This window comes from Lepus europaeus, chromosome 1 (genome assembly GCF_033115175.1).
Source record: "Lepus europaeus isolate LE1 chromosome 1, mLepTim1.pri, whole genome shotgun sequence".
NCBI lineage: Eukaryota > Metazoa > Chordata > Mammalia > Lagomorpha > Leporidae > Lepus > Lepus europaeus.
In genome coordinates, this window is record NC_084827.1 from 126,587,143 (window position 1) to 126,607,256 (window position 20,114).

The 20,114-nt window shown below is 37.5% G+C and overlaps 1 pseudogene; it reads right to left on the reverse strand.

Annotated features, from left to right (window-relative positions):
• Positions 1-12,616: 12,616 nt before the first annotated feature.
• Positions 12,617-13,197, reverse strand: LOC133763177 (epithelial cell adhesion molecule-like; annotated as a pseudogene).
• Between the last annotated feature and the right edge of the window lie 6,917 nt (positions 13,198-20,114).

Sequence of the window (20,114 nt, forward strand, 5' to 3'; positions counted from 1 at the left end):
AACCTGCTGTGCAACAGTGCCAGCCCCTCTTTATTTTTTTTTAAATGATTTTGTTTGTTTATTTGTTTGAGAGGTAGTGTTACCAACAGAGGGAAAGGCAGAGAGAGAGGTTTTCCATCCACTGGTTCATTTCCCACATTGTTTCAGTTGCTGGAGCTTAACCTATCTGAGGCAAATACCAGAAGCTTCTTACGGGTCTCCCACACAGGTACATGGGCTCAAGCACTAGGACAATCTTCCACTTGTCTCCCAGGCCACAGGAAGAGAGCTGGATTGGAAGAGAATCAGCTGGGACATGACCCAGTGTCCATATTGGATACTGGCATCACAGTCAGGGTCTTTGCCTACTACACCACAATGCCAACTCATGGTTTTGTTTTTATTGGTTAATATAGCTTTAGCTATTTGTGGTCTTTTCTGTTTCCATATGAATTTTCAGCATGCTTTTTTCTATATCTGAGATGAGTGTTGTTGGTATATTGATTGTGATCACATTGAATCTGTAGATTACTTTCAGTCAGATCTTGATGATATTGATTCTTCCAGTCCATGAACATGGAAGATTTTTCCATTTTTTGTGTCTTCTTCGATTTCTTTCTTTTATGTTTTGTAATTTTCATTGTAGTAATATATATTTTTTTGACAGGCAGAGTTAGACAGTGAGAGAGAGAGACAGAGAGAAAGGTCTTCCTTTTCCATTGGTTCACCCCCCAAGTGACCGCCATGGCTGGTGTATTGCTGCTGGAGTGCTGCGCTGATCCGAAGGCAGGAGCCAGGTGCTTCTCCTGGTCTCCCATGTGGGTGCAGGGCCCAAGGACCTGGGCCATCCTCCACTGCACTCCCGGGCCACAGCAGAGGGCTGGCTTGGAAGAGGAGCAATTGGGACAGAATCTGGTGCCCCAACCGGGACTAGAACCTGGGGTGCCTGCGCTGCAGGCAGAGGATTAGCCTAGTGAGCCGCAGAGCCAGCCCATTGTAGTGATCTTTCATGTCTTTGGTTAAATTTACTACATGGTATTTAAATTTTTGTAGCTATTGTGAATGGGATTGATCTTACAAGTTCTGTCACAGCCATGGCATTATCTGTGTATACAAAAGCTATTGATTTTTGTGTGTTAATTTTATATCCTGCCACTTTATCAAACTCTTTTTTGAGTACCAGTAGTCTCTTAGTGGAGTCTTTTGGTTTCCTTTATATAGAATCATGTCATGTGCAAATAGGGACAGTTTGACTTCCTCCTTTCCAATGTGTATCCCTTTGATTTCTTTTTCTTGACTAATGGATTTGGCTAAAACTTTCAGGACTATATTGAATAGCAGTGGTGAGTGTGGGCATCCTGTCTGGTTCCAGATGTTAATGAGAATGCTTCAAGTTTTTCCCTGTTCAATGAGATGCTGGCTGTGGGGTTGTCATAAATTGCCTTGATTATGTTAGGAATGTTCTTCTATATCCAATTTGCTGAAAGTTTTCATCATGAAAGGATGTTGTATTTTATCAAATACTTTCTCTGCATCTATTGAAATAGTCATATGGCTTTTATTCTTCAATTTGTAATGTGATGTATCACATTTGTTGATTTGTGAATGTTGAACTGTCCATGCATACCAGGAATAAATGCTCTTTGGTTCAGGTGAATGATCTTTCTGATGTGTTCTGGGATTCACTTAAATAATATTTTGTTGAGGATTTTTCCATTTATGTTCATCACGGATATTGGCCTATAGTTCTCCTTCTTTATTGTATCTCTCTGGTTTTGGAATTAAGGTGATGCTGGCTTCATAGAAGGAGTTTGGGAAAATTCCCTACCATTCAGTTTTTTGAATAGCTTGAAAAGAATTGGAATTGGTTCTTATTTAAATGTCTGGTAAAATTCAGCAGTGAAGCCATCCAGTCCTGGGCTTTTCTTTGTTAGAAGGTTCTTTATTACTGATTCAATATCTATCTTAGTTATTGATCTGTTTAGGTTTTCTGTGTTTTCATGACTCAATTTTGGTTGATTGTATGTGTCTAGGAATCTCTCCATTTCTTCTAGGTTTCCCAATTTGTTGGCATATAGCTCTTTGTAGTAACTCCTGATGATTATTTTTGTTTTTCCCTTTGTTATATATCCCTTAGTAGCAAGTAAAGGGTCCCCAAAAGTCAGAAGCTTGATTTTATTTGTGATGCTGCACATTATCTAGACCAGCTCATGCAAGATATGGTCAACTTTCGGTGGAGATTGGTTCCAGGACCCTGTGCAAATTGGATGCTCAATTCCTTATATAAATGATGTAATATTTGCATATAATATATGCAGATCCTATTCTCATCTTCTTGTACACTTTAAATCATCACTAGAGGGGCCAGCGCTGTGGTGCAGCAGGTTTATGCCCTGGCTTGAAGTGCCAGCATCCCAAATGGGCACCGGTTCAAGACCCGGCTCCTCCAGTTCCGATCCAGCTCTCTGCTATGGCCTGGGAAAGCAGTAGAAGATGGCCCAAGTCCTTGGGCCCCTGTACCAGTGTGGGAGACCTGGAAGAAGCTCCTGACTCCTGGCTTCGAATCTGCATAGCTCCAGCCATTGTGGCCAGTTGGGGAGTGAACCATCGGATGGAAGACCTTGCTGTCTGCCTCTCCTCTCTGTGTAACTCTGACTTTCAAATAAATAAATAATTCTTTTAAAAAACAAGTCATCACTAGATTACCTATAACACCTATCCCATGTAAATTACTTTGTTGTTAAGGGAATAATGACAAGAAAATACACATGTTCATTAGAGATTAATTGAAAATTTCATTCTGCAATTGGCTGAATCCACAGATGCAGAACCCAAAGATACAGTGGGCCAACTAAATTTCTAAACAATAATAACAGTTATCCAAAATTTTAAATAAATCACAAAATAATCCCATTTATAATAACAAAATGTATAGAAATAAATTTGAGAAAACAGGTGAGAGATGTATATAAAGAAAACTATAAAACATTAATGCAAAAAATGAAGAAAACATAAAAAAGTGCAGCTGTTCCATGTTTTTGGATTGGAAGAATTAATATGTCACTACTAACTAAAGTGATCTATACATTCAATGCTATGCATTTAAATGTCTCTACTACCCACGTTGGTTTATAGATTCAATGCAATCCCTATCAAAATCCCATTGACATTTTTCACAGACATAGAAACAAAATCCTAAAGGTTAAATTGGGCCTGAGTAGCCAAAGCAATTCTGAGCCAAATGAACAGAGCTGGAGGCATCACATTACCTTATCTCAAAACATAATGCAAAGTATATTTATCAAAAAAGTATGGTATTGGCAAAAAAGCCAGCCAATGAAACAGAATAGAGACCTGAGAAATAAACCCAAGCATATACAGTCCACTAATTTTTGACAAAGGCATCAATAAGACAGCATGAGGCATGGATAGTCTCTTTGATAAATGGTTTGAGAAAATTGGATAATTACATGCAAAAGAATAAAATTGTACCTCTATCTTATACTGTACAGAAAACATCAACTCAAAATTGATTAAAGACTTAGATATAAGACCTGAAACTATAAAGCTCCTAGAAGAAAACAAAGAACTCCTTAGCATTTTTGGCAATGGTTTTTGTGTATGTAGGATACCAAACACATAGGCAAGAGAAAAAGACATGAACAAGTGGGCCTATATCAAACCAAAAAACTCCCATCCAGCAAAGAAAATAATCAACAAAATGAAAAGTCAGCCTGCAGATTGGGATAAAATACTGTGAACCATATATCTGATAAGTAGTTAATGTCCAAAACATATAGGGTATTTATACAATTGCAAAGAAAAGAAATAGCCCAATTAAAACTTTGTCAAAGTACCTGAATAGATATTTTTCCAAAGAAGACCTAAACATGGCCAATAGGTATATGTAAAGGTGCTCAACATCACTAGTCATCAGGTAAATGCAAATTAAAATTACAATGAGATATCACCTCTCAACTATTAGGATGACTAATATCAAAAATACAAGATGTGTCAAGTGTTTTTGAGGGTATAGAGAAAAGAGGATGACTTTATACTTTTGGTGGGAACACAGATTGGTATGGTCACTGTGAAAAACAGTATGGAGGTTTCTCAAATTAAGCTATATTTTTCAAAATAAGCTACTATATGAACTAGTATTCGAGGGGGAGTAGTCTTCCAAATGCTTATGGAAAATTCACATTATTTTAATTTCATTTCTTCCATGAACTTTTTGAAGTATTCTTGTATACCCAAAGGAAATGAAATTGCTACCTTGTAAGCAATCTACTGTCCCATGTTCACTTCAGCATTTTTCATAGTAGTCAAGACATATGGAAGCTTCTTTTGATGGATGAATGGATGAAGAAAGTGTGTTTTGAAAGTATACACACATATGCATGCACATACACTGGAATATTATTTAGCCTTAAAAAGAAGATCCTGCCATTTGAGATAATATGATTGTATCTAGAGGGCATTATTTTAAGTAAAATAAGCCAGACACAGAAGAAAACATATGTGTACCTCATGATCTCATTTATATGTGGAATAAAAAAATTAAACACATAGTAACAGAGTAGAACTGTTGTTATGAAGAGCAGGAAGGGGGTGGAGTGAGATAATCAAAGACTACTACATTTCGATTATATTGGATGTATAAGTCTAAAGTCTAATGTACAAAGGAAGACTAATATTGTGCTGTATATTGGTAATTTGCCAAGAGATTCAATTTTAGTTACATTAGCTGCAAAAAAAATAGGAAAACTAACTGTTGAGATGATGGATATAATAATTTTCTAGACTGTAGTAGTTCAGTATCTGAATATATATTAAAGCATCGTGCTGTACATCTCAAATACATACAATAAAATCTTTGCATTTTTATTCTTGCTAAGTTAAATTTACTACGGATTTAAGTTTTCTCCTTTTTGTCATTTATTAATTGAAAAATAACAAATATGATATTTTGTTATATGTATTGTATATATTATTGAATGATTTCTGTTATATCCCTTACTCAGTTTCCCCTAATGTTAACATTTTGTATTACCATAGTACATTTTTTAAAACTAAGAAAATGACATTGTTGTGTTAGTATTAAATAAGCTCTAGACTTTATTTGGATTTGTTTTCCCACTAATATCCTTTTCCTCTGAGTATTCAATCCAGAATTCTACAGAGTATTTAGCACACTGGGTTTAAACAGAGATCTTTAAAAACTTCATGGGAAATACGATTTATGAAAAAACTGTGTGGACTTCAAAATTTTTGGCACCAAAATAAACACCTTTTAATTCGATTTTCTGTGAACTTTATGAAATGCCCTCATATACAAAGATGCTATGTGGGCTCTGCACTGCACATTTCTAGGAGGTCATTTGCTTTTCTGTGCCAGGCACTGTTCCTAGTGCTTTTAACTCTTAACCCATTTAATTGTCACAATGCCCCTTCTAGGAGATAGGCAATATAATTATTCCTGTTTTACAAATGTAGGCACTGAAGACAGATAGCTAAGACAGATAATGTTTCAGAGATAATAAATGGAGGAATTGAGATTCTGGTTACAGAGACTGTATTCTTAGAGACATTCCAAATTTGGAGGCTTCCTATCCTATCTAACCAGCTGCAAAAGCCAGTAAACACAATGAATTAACTGTCATGCAATCTTTCTGGACCTCTGTTTACTCATTCATAACAGCATGGATGTGGATTGTATAATCTTTATAAACTTACTATATTAACAAATTATGAGATTGAAATGTGAATCTCTAATTTATAGCTCTGAGATCTAGTACATTTCTGTTTCTTGCCAATTAACTGTTAAAAATATTTATTTATTTGAAAATCAAAGTTACAGAGAGAGGCAGAGACAGAGAGGTCTTGCATTCGCTGGATCACTTCCCAGGTGGTCACAATGGTCAGGGTGGAGTCAGGCTGAAGCCTGGAGCCAGGACCTTCTGTTTCTCCCATGTATGTGGCAGTGTTCCAAGAAAGTAGACCATTTTCCATTGCTTTTCTCAGACCATCAGCAGAGATCTGGATTGGAAGTGGAACAGCCAGGAAATGAGCTGGCACCCATATGGGATGTTAGCATTGCAGGTGGTGGCTTTACCTGCCATGCCACAACACTTGCCAATCAATTTTTTAAAAATAAAATGTTTGTTAAAAGCAACACTTGGATATTAAAATTTCAATTGTATTTTTTGGGAGAATTTACATCCTATATTGAGAAAAATTTCTCCTTCAGGTTGTTAGGATTGCTGATTTTGAAATTTCTATTACTCTCTTCTTAATTAAAAATTTATTTATTTGAGAGGACACAGATAAGGAGGGAAACAAATAGAGCCCCCATATGTTGGTTTACAACACAGATGCCCTCAATGTCTGAGACCAGGGTAAGGCTGAAGCTTGGAGCTAGAAACTCAATCTAGCTCTCCCAAAAGGGCGGTAGAAACCAAATTATTTGTTCCATCACCTCTGCCTTCCAGAGTCCAAATTAGTAGGAAGGTAGAGTTAGGAGCCAGAAGTAAGCATTAAACCCAGGCACTCTGATATGGGGCATAGGCATCATAACTTCTAGGCTAAATGCCTGTCCTCTTCCATTACTTTTTTAAAAAGCTTTTATTTAATGAATGCAAATTTCATAGGTACAACTTTAGGAATATAGTGGTTCTTTCCTCCATACTCACCCTCCCACCCTGACTCCTGTCCCTACTCCTGCTCTCTCTCCCCTCCCATTCTTCATTAAGATTAATTTTTAATTAATGTTATATACAGAAGACCAACTCTATACTAAGTAAAGATTTCAACAGTTAACACCCACACACTCACATAATATGTAAAGTAAAGTTTGAAAACAAATTAATTCTCATAGTACAACTCATTAAGGACAGATTTCCTACATGGGGAGTAAGTGCACAGTGACTCCCTTTGTTGATTTAACAATTGACACTCTTATTTATTACATCAGTGACCACCGAGGCTCTTGTCATGAGCTGCCAAGGCTATAAAAGCATTTGTGACCACAAACCCCATCGGTATTTAGACAAGGCCATAGTCAAAGTGGAAGTTCTCTCCTCCCTTCAGAGAAAAGTATATCCTTCTTTGATGGCCCCTTCTTTCCACTGGGGTCTCATAGAGATCCTTCCTGCAGAACATTTTTTGCCACAGTATCTTGGATTTCCATGCCTAAAATTCTCTCATGGGCTTTTCAGCCAGACCTGAATGCCTTAAGGACTGATTCTGAGGTCAGAGTGTTACTTAAAGCAGTTGTCATTCTATGAGTCTGCTGTGTGGACTGCTTCCCATGTTGGACATTCCCTCCTTTTTAATTCTGCCTATTATTATTTCCATGCACTTGATGTTACTTATATCATATGTTTACCACTTAATCCTATGTATATGTTCACTTTAATATTTAATATGATCATTTAACAATTAAGATGGCATTTTTACCACCAATTTTAATGGGATTTGGAATCCTATGACAAGTTTTTAAACTGTACACTTAGAAGTAAGTCCATAGAAGTGTATGCAGAACTATACAGCTTTATAGTTACAGAAGAAAGAATATCAGTTCTAATCAAAATAGTTATAATATAAAGTTCTCTTCCCTGTCTTATTCTGCCTCTTAGTTTTTACTGAGATCTATTTTAAATTTACTTTATAGACATATGATTAATTCTATGTTAAGTAAAGACCTCAGCATATAGTATGAACAGGAAAAAAACACCTGTTTCTTGACAGTCAATACATAGGCTGTTCAAATCATTGCTTCTCAAAGTGTCAATTTCACTTCTATACCTTTCATTTTAAGTATGCTATTAGTTCTCACAGATCAGAGAACATATAGTATTTGTCCTTTTGGGACTGGCTTATTTCACTAAATATGAAGTTTTCCAGATTCATCCATTTTGTTGCAAATGACAGGATTTCATTTATTTTTTACTGCTGTGTAGTATTCCAAAGTGTACATATCCCATATTTTTTTTTTTATCCAGTCTTTATTGAAGGGCGTTTAGGTTGATTCCATGTCTTAGCTATTATGGATTGAGCTGCCATAAACATGGAGGTGCATATAGCTCTTTTGATTACTGATTTCATTTCCTTTGGTTAAGTTCCCAGGAGTGGGAAGGCTGGGTCATTTGGTAGGTCTATATTCGGATTTTTAGGTATCTCCATGCTGTCTTCCATAGTGGCTTTACCAGTTTGCATTCCCACCTACAGGGGATTAGGTACCTTTTCACCTACATCCTTGCCAGCATTTGTTGTTTATTGATTTCTGTATGAGAGCCATTCTAACTGGGGTGAGGTGAAACCTCATTGTGATTTTGATTTGTATTCCCCTGAGACAAGTGATCCTGAACATATTTTCATGTGTGTTGGCCATTTGGATTTCCCCTTTTGAAAAATGTCTAAGTCCTTGGCACATCTCTAAGTGGGTTGTTTGTTTGTTGTTGTGGAGTTTCTTGATCTCTTTGTAGATTCTGGTTATTAATCCTTTATCAGCTGCATAGTTTGAAATAATTTCTCCCATTCTGTCAGTTGTCCCTTATCTTTGGCCATACAGAAGCTTCTCAATTTAATGTAGTCCCATTTGTTAATTTTGGCTTTGACTTCCTATGCCTCTGGAGTCTTTTCTAAGTCTTTGCCTGTGCCAATGTCTTGCAGGGTTTCCCCAATGTTCTCTAATGATTTGATGGTGTCGGATCATAGATTTAGATCTTTAATTCACGTTGAGTGGATTTTGTTTAAGGTGTAAGGTAGGGGTCTTGCTTCATACTTCTGCATGTGGAAATCCAGTTTTTCCAGCACCATTTGTTGAATAGATTGTCCCTGCTCCAGAAATTGGTTTTAGATCCTTGATCAAATATAAATTGGTTGTAGATGTTTGGATTTATTTCTGGTGTTTCTATTCTGTTCCATTGGTCTATCCATCTGTTTTTGTAGTAGTTCCAGGCTGTTTTGATTATAACTGCCCTGTAGTATGTCTTGAAATTTGTTATTGTCATGCTTTCGGCCTTGCTTTTGTTGTATCTGATTGCTTTAGCTATTCAAAGTCTCCTGTGCCTCCCTATGGATTTCAGCCTCATTTTTTGTAGATCTGAGAAGAATGTCATTGGTATTTTGGTTGGTATCGCATTGAATCTGTAAATTGCTTTTGGAAGAATGGACATTTTGATGATATTGATTCTTCCGATCCATGTATATGGGAGATTTTTCCATTTTTTTTGCATCTTTTTCTATTTCTTTCTTTAATGTTTTTTAATGCTCATCATAGAGATCTTTGACATTCTTGGTTAAGTTTATTCCAAGGTATTTGATTTTTTTGGTAGTTATTTTGAATGGGATTGATCTTAGTTCTTTCTCAGTCATGGCATTTTGTGTGTATAAACAAGACTGTTGATTTTTGTGTATTGATTTTATATCCTGTCACTTTACAAAGCTCTTTTTGAGTTCCAATAGTGTCTTGGTGGAGTCTTTTGGATCCCCTATATAAAGAATCATGTCATCTGCAAATAGGGAATGTTTGGATTGATCTGTGGTGTTTCTATTCTGTTCCATTGGTCTATCCATCTGTTTTTGTAGCAGTACCTGGCTGTTTTGATTATAACTGTCCTTAGTATGTCTTGAAATCTGATATTGTGATGTCTCCAGCTTTGTTTTTATTGTATAAGACTGCTTTAGTTATATTTTTTCCTGCACATTTTAAGATCTGTTCTTTGTGTTTCACTGAGGTGAGGTTTTCTACACTGTTTTATGGTGAAGTTCTTTTCTTGTTGTCTCTCTTGGTAGTTCTGTGTACTTCTTGTACTTGAATGCTTCTTTCTTTCTCCAGATTGGGGAAGTTCTCTGTTATTATTTCCTTAAAAAGTTCTTCTAATCCTTTCTCTCTTTCCCCACCTTCTGGAATTCCTAGGCTCTCTAAGTTGGGTCGTTCATAGAATCTTGTAAATCTCAAACCCTGATGTTTAATTGTCTAATTTCTTCTTGTATTTGGTCTGACTGTATTATTTCCAGAAATTTGTCTTCTAGTTCTTATAATCTTTCTTCTGTCTCATCTATTCTATTGCTGAGACTTTCCATTGCATTTTTATTTGGTCTATTGAATTCTTCATTTCCAGTATTTCATTCCAGCTTCTTTTTAAAATCTCAATTTTTGGGAAGCACTTTTCATTTAGATCTGAATTTGTTTCTAATTGCTTCTAAGTAATTTGACTATTAATTTTCTGAATTCCTTTTCAGGAATATCCTCAATCTCTTCTTTAGCCTCCATTACTAAAGAATTGTATTATTCCTTTGGCGAGTTCATAGAGTCTTCCTTATTCTTATTCAAGACTTTTCCTTTGTTCTTTGTTATTTGTGGTTGATTTTATCTTTAAATTGTGACTTTGTATCTCTGATGGGATTTCCCTCTGCTATGAGTTGCCTATGTGTCTTTGCATTGCAAGTGGAAGCACACTTCCCTTCCTCCTGGAGCCCTGTTTACTTCTAGATCTTGATGGAGGTGGATACCAGGGCTTTGGTGCACTAAGCCCCGCCAACTGGGAGGCTGGGCTTGCTTCTCACTGGTTCATGAAAGGAGCTCGGGTTTTTGCTGTTTAGGACTACTACTTGTTTTACAGCTTGTGTGGTTGGAATGAAACCACTCTGAAATGTTGCGATCCTCCTTCCTGGGTGGGGGATGTTGTGATGTGGGTATGTGTGCAGGAGGCAAACATGGCAGCCCCTTGCTTTCACTCGAAAATGTAAACGATCAATATGACTTCTCTCTGCTGGCTGTAGATTGGGGAGAGTGGGGAGACATAGATGGACAGGGTGTGCCTGACTTCTCTGCTTGATCCCCTCTAATTTCTCTTTCTTCTTGCTTGGAGCTTCAAATGCAGTTTGCGAAGCTTGCCTGCCCATCACTATAGCGGCTCTGTGGACTAGTCACCTCTCATCTGGTTCACAGGGAGTGCGGGGTAGTGGGAGTGGGGGGGCTGGTTTCCTTGTTCAGCCTCTCCACTGCGCCTCTGCCACTTCTTCTTTGCTCCCTTAGTGTGGACCTGCCCAGTCCTTTCTGGACTCCTGGGCTTCTCTGCATGAACTTCTTGTGACTCTGTTGCTGGCTTGTATCCCCTCTGCTTATTAACTATCTATTTTTCCCTGCACAACTGGGAACCTCCTCTTGCTATGCTGCCATCTTGAGACCCCGCTCCTCTTCTATTACTCTTTACAGTAGAAGAAGTACTTGATATTAATAAAAAATGAAGGTAATTCCTGCATGTACCTTTTTTATTTCAATAAAATTAAACTCAACATTTATCACTTTCATCTAGGAATGCAGAAGCAAATAAACAGTATATAGCTACATATTTCAGTAGTTTGAATTGAAATTGTCTCTTATGCTGGCACTGTAATAGGCTGTTGATCTCAGATTACATTTTCTTTTTTTTTAATAATTGAATTTGATTCCCAAATAGAGGTGATATTCATTTTCAGGTTGTATTTAATGAAGTAAAAGCTGCATGTGGCTTCAGCTTCATTATGTACTCAATGGAAGACTAGGCTTTCATGGAATTATGTATGAAATGCTTTGACTTGAAAAAAAATTACCTTCTTTAAAGAGTTTTCACTATAATAGTCTTGAATTTTAGATCTTAACTGTTACAAAAATTATGCATGATTATATCTAAAAATTAGCATATATGTAAAACTATAGAATTTTTCTCTATTAATGACGACTAATGGAAGATATAACATACTTATACAAAATTAACCCATCTCTGAGGACTAAAAGGAATTTACATGAAATAGAAGTGAGGGATTAAAAATAAAATGCAAAGATCTTTTGGTATAAAGTAGTCTTTCAAGACTAGTGATTTTTCTTCCTATGCTAGACCTCTCCTTGATTCTTTTGACTGCAATGAGATGGAAATTTTAGGATAGAAAAGCGATCTTTTACAGGGTTTTGTGGGACCTTTATTCTCAACCATATATAATGCACCCAATAAAACACTGCATCCAGCCTCTGCCTAACGATGACAGTTTTCACCTTTCCAGGAAAGTCTGGGGTCCTAAAAGTCCTGCTACTCTCTGGTGATTGAGTGTGGATAAGACATGGTTTTCATCCAACAGCTTGTAGTCAGGTACAGGGTGATTTTTGCCACAAAGCAGTCCATTTCTGATCCTTTTTTCACTTCCTTAATGGGGAAGAGAAGAGATCAAGTACCTACAGTGAAGTTCAGGTACAATACATTCACTCTCATGATAGTTTTTGGGCCTCAGAAAAACCCCTGCATCTCACACACTAAGTTTCTGAAACAAAATGCAGCTGCATTTGTATGCTGTGAAGGATGTGTGTTCTAGTATTGTTCACATTGGAGAAGGACACTGCCTTGAGGCATGGGGAGGATGTGAGGAATCATTTAAGGGAGAGGAAAGAAACTAACTTCCCAGATCATTCCCATCAGGTAGTATGAACTCAGTAGTTCCCCCAGTTCCTGGTGTCATTTTCTTGTTTTGCTTTGTATCCAATGTGTGGTTTTGGAGATAGTATTGAATTAGTAAGGTATTCTCAATGGTTGTACATGGTTGGTGAAGAATATTCTGCATTGGTAAACAATTATTTTTCTCCTTAAATATTATATATTCATGTGAAGATGTTATATGCATCTTTTTCAAAATAATAAGCCGCATCAGCTATATCCACATTTTCAGTTTTCTGAGAGTTTTGTACCTAATCAATATTGATAACATTATTCTCATTTATTTAGATTCATTTGATAACAAGATGTACAGTCTGCAAACTTTGAGCCCATAGGTTTTTCTCTTTTTGTTTTTCTGTTCAGTGATGATCCAATAGGTATTCACTTGGTCTGAGCAGTTTATTTCTGTGTCTTTGTTGGCTCTTCTGACTCCAGCAATGTGTTCACGTACTAGCACATGGCAGTGCCGTTGCACTGTCTGGCTTTAAGGAGCCTCATCTCACGGCATTTGGCATCATAAAGCCCATCATTTTTCTGAATTGCTCCATGAGGTTTCACTCTTCTCCCAGATTTTGAGCCAGTCATTTCTGCCTTCATCACCAAAAATTTATCAGCCAAATGACAGAGTTTTGTAAACCAGTGAAGTACACTGGCATTGATCAATGTTGTTTACAAAGCAGTTTGTGGTCAACTTGTAGTTTTCACAGAGACATTCTCTAATCAGCAAGACATGGCCATGAGTCATCTTCTGGGGACAGGACTTAAATTTTTATTAATTTTCATTCTATTTGAAAGGCAGAGATAGAGACAGAGAGGCAGAGATTGATAGAGATTTTCCATCTGTCAGTTCACTACCCAAATGTGTGAAACAGCCAGGTCTGAGTTATGCCAAATTCAAAAGCCCAGAACTCAATCTGTGTCTCCCAAATTGGTGTCTGAACCCAAGTACTGAAACCATTTCTCACTGCCTTTCTGGGTACAAAAAGCTAGGTTGGAAGTGGATGAACTGGATGTGAATATGGGATGCAGGTGTCCCAAAAAGTGTCTCAACAGCTGCAACAAATGCCAACATATTTTTAAAAATATAAGTAGAAGGAGTACATTCTAAAATTCTGATAAAAATATATTATAGTAAGTACATAAACTAGTAAACAAATTATTTTCATCATGAAGTATATTTATATTCTGTATATTGCTGTATGTGCTATACTTTTATGTGACAGGCACTGCAGTAAGTTTGTTTACATTAGTACAATAGCAGTGCTATGATCTTACAACAGCTACAACATATATAGGTGATAGAAATTTTTTGGCTTCATTATAATCTTAGAGGACTGTTATCCTATATGATTGTTGTTGACTAAAAGACTTATGTGGCACGGTACTATTTTTGAAAAGCTATAAGGAGTATCCTCTTTTTTCAATTATTAAACATTTACTTTCACTTATAATTTTGATATAAATATATTTGAACACTTTGGCAACAATTAGATTTCCTTTTAATTCTTCAAATCATTGGGGATGAGTACAAGTCACAATTGAGAAAAAATAGATTGGCTAGAAATAGAATAAAAGTGGAGTCCTGCTTTTTAAGCACTTCCTTCAACAGTGAAGCTCCAGAGAGAAGAAAATTGGAAAAAATAGGAAATAGAAAATTTCTGGAGTTGCCTCTAATGAATAGAATAAGACAAAAGTCACACGGCATGCAGCTTCTGCAAACTGGGTTGTGAAAGACATAGTGGCTTTAGCCTCTTTCTCTTGCATTACTTGCTCTGAGGGAAACCAGCTGCCAAGTTGTGAGGCTCATTAAGCAACTCAATGGTGAGACTCACTTGGCAAAGAACTGTGAAGCCTCTTTCCAACAGCTATGTGGGTCAGACATCTCAGAAATTAAGCCTCTGTCCCCAACCGAGCCTTGAGATGCCTGCAACTCCAGCTAACATCTCAGCTGTTACTTCATGAGAGACAATCAGTAGAATGCTCCAGCTTAGCTACTTTCAAATTCTTGACCCACAGGAAATAAGAAACAATCAATGTGTATTGTTTTAAGCTGTTAGGCTTCTGGGAAAATTTCGGTTATGTAACAATAGATAGCTAATACAACTTCATTTAATCTATGTTCTTAACAGTAATTATATGGAAGCTTTAAAATATATCAGATTGTTTTGTGATTTCTTTTTTATTATACTTTTCTTCAAATTTTAAAATTCATATAAAAGGAACGAATATCATGTATTTCATATATAGTTTTTTTTTTTTTTGATAGGCAGAGTGGATAGTGAGAGAGACAGAGAGAAAGGTCTTCCTTTGCCGTTGGTTCATCCTCCAATGGCCGCCGCTGCCAGCGCGCTGGCGCGCCGTGCTGATCTGAAGGCAGGAGTCAGGTGCTTCTCCTGGTCTCCCATGGGGTGCAGGGCCATCCTCCACTGTACTCCCTGGCCACAGCAGAGAGCTGGCCAGGAAGAGGGGCAACCGGGACAGAATCCGGTGCCCCAACCGGGACTAGAACCCAGGGTGCTGGTGCCGCAGGTGGAGGATTAGCCTATTGAGCCATGGCGCTGGCTCATATATAGTTTTAAGAACATAATGATGCTTCCTACCCTACCTGCCCTTCCTCCTTCATTTCTACCTTCTCTCTGTATTCCTTTCTTATTTTTAAAAATTTTCGTAATGGCATGCTTTCATGTCACTTTATAATCACAAGCTTAATCCTCCACTGAATAAAGAATTCAACAAGTAGTAAGTAGGAAAACTACTGTTCTTCAGTAGTATAGACAATGACTACAAACAATAATCAAATTTCAAACTATCAATCTCACTCATATATTACATATTTTTGTATTCTATATATTAGTTACCACAAATCAGGAAGACATGATATTAATTTTTTTGGATTGGCTTATCTCACTAAATACAATTAGTTGCCAATTTAATCCATTTTGTTGTAAAAGACAGGATTTCATTCTTTTTTATGGTGGAGTAGTATTTCATTTTCTTTGTAGAGATCTTTCATGTCCTTGGTTAAATTTATACCAATGTATTTAAATTCTCTTTTTGCTACTGTGAATGGTACTGATTTTCATGTTCTTTCTCAGCCATGCCATTGTTTGTGTATGCAAATGCTATTCTGTGTTGATTTTATATCCTGAAATTTTACCAAACTCTCTTATGAGTTCCAATAATCTCTTGGTGGAGTCTTTTGGTTCCCTAATGTATATGATCATGTCTGAAACAGGGATAATTTGATTTCCTCCTTTCACATTGGATTTCCTTTACATATTTTTTCTTGCCTAATGGCTCCATCAAAAACTTCCAGAGATATATGGAATAGTAATGGTGAGAGTGGGCATCCTTTTCTGGTTCCAGATCTTAGTAGAAATGCTTCTAGCTTTTCATCATTCAATTTGATGCCAGCTGTGGGTTTGTCATACATTGGCTTGATTGTATTGAGGTATGTTCCTTCTATTTTCAAGTTGTTTAAGGGTATTTTTTCTTTTCATGAAAGGATGTTATCTTTTTAAAATATTTATTTATTTTTTTTGAAAGGCAGAGTTAGAGGCAGAGCCGGTGTGTGGGGGGGTAGTCTTCCATCCACTGATTCACTCTGCAATGGCTGGAGCTGGGCCCATCTGTAGCCAGAAGCCTGGAGCTTCTTTCCAGTCTCCCACATGGGTTCAGGGACTCAAGGACTTTACCTGCTGTGGCACAACACTGGTCCCAGGTTGTAGTATTTTATCCAATCCATTATCCGCATTTAATGAGGTAATTTTATGGTTTTTATTCTTTATTTTTTTTATTTATTTTATTTTTTAATTTATTTTTTATTTTTTATTTTTGACAGGCAGAGTGGACAGTGAGAGAGAGAGAGAGACAGAGAGAAAGGTCTTCCTTTTGCCGTTGGTTCACCCTCCAATGGCCGCCGCGGTAGCGCGCTGCGGCCGGCGCACCGCGCTGTTCCGATGGCAGGAGCCAGGTGCTTCTCCTGGTCTCCCATGGGGTGCAGGGCCCAAGCACCTGGGCCATCCTCCACTGCACTCCCTGGCCACAGCAGAGAGCTGGCCTGGAAGAGGGGCAACCGGGACAGGATCAGTGCCCCGACCGGGACTAGAACCTGGTGTGCCGGCGCCGCAAGGCGGAGGATTAGCCTGTTGAGCCACGGCGCCGGCCGGTTTTTATTCTTTAATTTCTTAATGTGATGTAGCATATTAATTGATTTGTATATGTTGAACCATCCCTGTATACCAGAGATAAATTCCACATGGTCCAGTTGAATTATCCTTTTGATGTGTTCAATTGATTTTATACACATATGATTAACTCTGTGTTAAGTAAAGAGTTCAACATATAATATGAAAAAAAAAACCATGAAAAGACAAAAATCACCAAAACTGTTCCTTGACAGTCAAGACAAAAGCAGCTTAAGTCATCCCTTCTTGAAGTGTTGATTTCATTTTTACAGATTTCGTTTTAGGTGCTCTATTAGTTCTCACAGATCAGGGAGAACTTATGGTATTTGTCTCTTTGGTACTGGCTTATTTCATTAAGTATGATGTTTTCCAGATTCATCCATTTTGTTGCAAATGACCAGATTTCATTTTTTCCCATTGTGTAGTATTCTATAGTGTACAAATCCAATAATTTCTTTATCCATACAGAAACTTCTCAATTTGATGTAGTCCCATTTATTAATTTTGGCTTTGACTTCCTATGCCTCTGGAGTCTTTTCTAAGTCTTTGCCTGTGCCAATGTCTTGCAGGGTTTCCCCAATGTTCTCTAATGATTTGATGGTGTCGGATCATAGATTTAGATCTTTAATTCACGTTGAGTGGATTTTGTTTAAGGTGTAAGGTAGGGGTCTTGCTTCATACTTCTGCATGTGGAAATCCAGTTTTTCCAGCACCATTTGTTGAATAGATTGTCCCTGCTCCAGAAATTGGTTTTAGATCCTTGATCAAATATAAATTGGTTGTAGATGTTTGGATTTATTTCTGGTGTTTCTATTCTGTTCCATTGGTCTATCCATCTGTTTCTGTACCAGTACCATGCTGTACCAGTACCATACTACTGCCCTGTAGTATGTCTTAAAATCTGGTATTGAGATGCTTTCGGCCTTGCTTTTGTTGTATCTGATTGCTTTAGCTATTTGAAGTCTCCTGTGCCTCCATATGAATTTCAGCATCATTTTTGTAGATCTGAGAAGAATGTCATTGGTATTTTGATTGGTATCGCATTGAATCTGTAAATTGCTTTTGGAAGAATGGACATTTTGATGTTCTGGGTGAATGATCTTTCTGATGTGTTTTTGGATTTGATTGGCAGAATTTTGTTGAGGGTTTTTGCATCTATGTTCATCAGGAAATTGGTCTGTAATTCTCTTTCTATGTTGCATTTTTCAGGTTTAGGAATTAAGACGATGCTGGCTTCATAGGAAGAATTTCAGAGGATTCCCTCCCTTTCAATTGTTTCAAATAGCTCAAGAAGAATTGGAGTTAGTTCTTCTTTAAATGTCTGATAGAATTCAACAGTGAAGACATCTGTTCCTGGGCTTTTCTTTGTTGGGATGTTGTTATATTGATTCAATTTCTGTCTTGGTTATGGATCTGTTTAGGTTTTCTGTGTCTTCATGGTTCAAGTTAGGTAGGTTGTATGTGTCCAGGCATCTCTCCATTTCTTCTAGGTTTCCCAGTTTGTTGGGATACAGTAATTTCTGATGATTCTTTTTATTTCTATGGTGTCGTTACATTTCCTTTTTCATATCCAATTTATTAATTTTGGGTTTTCTCTCTCTTCTTTTTTGGTTAGTTGGGGCAATGGTGTGTCAGTTTTTTTTTATTTTTTCAAAAAACCTTGTCTTCATTTTGCTGATCTTTTGTAATGGTTTTTTTTTTTTTGGATTCAATATTGTTGATTTCTTCTCTAAATTATTTCTTTTCACCTGCTAGTTTTGGGTTTGGTTTGCTGTTGTTTTTATAGATCCTTGAGATGCATTGATAGCTCATTCATTTAGTGCCTTTCCAATTCTTGATGTAGGCACCAAATTCTATAACCTTTCCTCTTATCAGTGCTGTATCCCATAAGTTTTGATATGTTGTGTTGTCATCTTCATTTGTTTCCAGACATTTTTCATTTCTCTTTGGATTTCTTCTATGACTTATTGTTCACTCAGGAGCATGTTGTTCAGTCTCATGTGTTTCATATGTTCTAGACATTCTTGAGTTGCTGATTTCCAGCTTTACTCCATTGTGGTCTGAGAAGATGCATGGTGTGATTTCAGTTTTTTTGAATTTGCTGAGACTTGCTTTATGGCCTATTGTATGGTCAATCCTAGAGAAAGTTCCATGTGTTGGTGAGAAGAATGTGTATTCTGCAACTGTGGGCTGAAAAGTTCTTTAGATATCAGTTAGGTCCATTTGGTCTATAGGATTGATTAAATCTGCTCTCCTTGATGATTTTGTGTCTGTTTGATCTGTCCATTGTTGAACGTGGGGTATTGAAGTCCCACATTACTATCATATTGGAGTCTATATCTCCCTTTAGAAACATTAACATTTCTTTTAAATAGCAGGTGCCTTGTTATTTGGTGCATTTATGTTTATAATAGTTATTTCTTCCTGTTGAATTGATCCCTTAATCATTACATAGTGCTTTGCTTTGTCTCTTTTAACAATTTTTGTGTTAAAGTCTACTTTGTCTCATATTAGGATGGCCATACTAGCTCTTTTTTGGTTTATGTTAGCATGGACTATCTTTTTTCATCCTTTCACTTTCAGTCTGCATGCAGCTTACTGGTGAGATGTGTTTCTTGTATTTTTTAAAAAATATTTATTTATTTATTTGACAGGCCGGCGCTGTGGCTTAACAGGCTAATCCTCCGCCTTGCGGCACCAGCACACCGAGTTCTAGTCCTGGTTGGGGCGCCAGATTCTATCCCGGTTGCCCCTCTTCCAGGCCAGCTCTCTGCTATGGCCCGGGAAGGCAGTGGAGGATGGCCCAAGTCCTTGGTCCCTGCACCCGCATGGGAGACCAGGAGAAGCACCTGGCTCCTGGCTTCGGATCAGTGAGATGCGCCAGCCGCAGCGGTCATCGGAAGGTGAACCAGCGGCAAAAAGGAAGACCTTTCTCTCTGTCTCTCTCTCTCACTATCCACTCTGCCTGTCAAAAAAAAAAAAAAGATTTATTTATTTATTTGAAAGTCAGAGTTACACAGAGAGAGAGAGGAGAGGCAGAGACAGAGAGAGAGGTCTTCCATATGATGGTTCACTCCTCAACTGGCTGCAACGGCTGGAAATGCGCTGATCCAAAGCCAGGAGCCAAGAGCTTCTTCTGGGTCTCCCATGTGGGTGCAGGGACCCAAGGACTTGGGCTATCATCTACTGCTTTCCCAGGCCATATCAGAGAGATGGATTGGAGGTGGAGCAGCCAGGTCTTGAACTGGTGTCCATGTGGGGTGCTGGCACTTCACACTAGAGTGTTAACCTGTTGTGCCACAGTGCCGTCCCCGAGATGTGTTTCTTTTAGGCAGAAAATAGATGGGTTATGTTTTTTAATCCATTCAGCCAGTCTGTGTCTTTTAACTGGAGAGTTGAGACCATTTACATTCAAGGTGACTATTGATAAGTGACGATGTGGGCCTGCCACTTTTCCAAAAATATTCCTATTTTG